This window comes from Varanus komodoensis, unplaced genomic scaffold, assembly GCF_004798865.1.
Source record: "Varanus komodoensis strain SLA01 unplaced genomic scaffold, ASM479886v1 scaffold1540, whole genome shotgun sequence".
In the NCBI taxonomy this organism is placed as follows: domain Eukaryota; kingdom Metazoa; phylum Chordata; class Lepidosauria; order Squamata; family Varanidae; genus Varanus; species Varanus komodoensis.
This window is the reverse complement of record NW_025335450.1, coordinates 19,439-20,803: the sequence shown is the minus strand read 5'-3', so window position 1 is coordinate 20,803 and position 1,365 is coordinate 19,439. Positions and strand designations below refer to the sequence as shown.

General features: G+C 48.3%; 1 protein-coding gene across 1 annotated transcript in view; it reads left to right on the top strand.

Annotated features, from left to right (window-relative positions):
- The window catches only part of LOC123021056 (vomeronasal type-2 receptor 26-like), a 12,556-nt gene that overhangs the window by 7,886 nt on the left and 3,305 nt on the right, over nt 1–1,365 (top strand). The window lies entirely within an intron of this gene.

Here is a 1,365-nt window from a genome sequence, read left to right as displayed (position 1 = left end):
GATCACCAAAGAATTGGGGGCTTTGAATTGTGGTGCTGGAGAAGATTTCTGCGAGTCCCTTGGACTGCACGGAGATCAAACCAGTCAGTCCTAGAGGAGATCAGCACTGACTGCTCTTTAGAGGGTCAGATACTGTCATGGGCGGCAGCCCAGTATGTAAACAATTCACACATTCATGAGCAATAAAACTAAAGTCCTTTAATGCTAATTATCTACAAGATTTACAACTCTATAGATAAGCTCTCCAATAGCAGTCCTTGATATGCAGATGTTAACCCTCTAATGACTTCCCTCCCGGAGCCTGTGTGGGATTACTCTCCCAAGTCACGCCTTTCTTCTCTCTTACATAATCAATTCTTTTGCTGTTTATATCAGCAAAGAATGCGTCGATTTTCGATTTTCGGCTTTTGAGATATCCACCACGCCCACTGTGTCTTCTGTTTCTGGCTCAGGAAGATCAGCATCAGAGGGGGAAGGAGAAGCTTGCAGCTTCCTCTCTCTCAAGACTCTCTGGCTTCGATGACAGTTCAGGCGTTTGCTCAATGTGCTGGGAGTCAGAGGGAGGCGCAGCAGCTGGCCCATTTGCCCCTACGCTGGGTGGTGGGGTTGCCTCTTGGACACTGGGTGCTAAGTGCAAGTCCTCCTCGTGAGTCACTGACTCTGTCGGGGCTTCATGCACGACAGATACTGAAGATGAAACTCAAATAATTTGGCCACCTAATGAGAAGAAATGACTCACTGGAGATGAGCCTGATGCTGGGATCAATGGATGGCAGAAGAAGAAGGAGACGGCACAGCATGAGGTGATTGGATGGAGTCACTGAGAGAGTTGGTTTGAGCTTAAGTGGACTCTGGCAGTTGGTGGAGGACAGGAAGGCCTGGAGGAATGTTTTCTTTGGGGTCGCAAGGGGTCGGACATGATTCGCAACTAACAATAACACATAGGGACAAAATGTGTCAACTCATTGTGAATACACACAAAACTGAACTAGCACAAAGTTCGACCGAACAGCCTATGCGTGGGCGTTTGGTTTAAATGAATGCCGATTCTCATGGAAAAGCTCCAGGAGGGGGTGCTTCCCTCTTTGTCTTTCTAGCTGTGGCATCCTTGCACTGACAAAGGGCTCATCCAACGGCAAACATCAGCCTCCTGCAAGGCAGTGGATCCACCGCCCCCACTTTATGGCACCATCAATCAAGCCTGCAGTTTGCTTTTCTCAGCCTGCCGCATTCCACGACATGCCGGCACTTGGTCTTGGGAAGAAGGCCTGGTCAAATCCAGGCCACCTGAATTTTACCCGTTTTTAAATGTTGGAATAAACCACTCCATTCGAACAGGGAAGCATGATGGAATATACTGCAAAT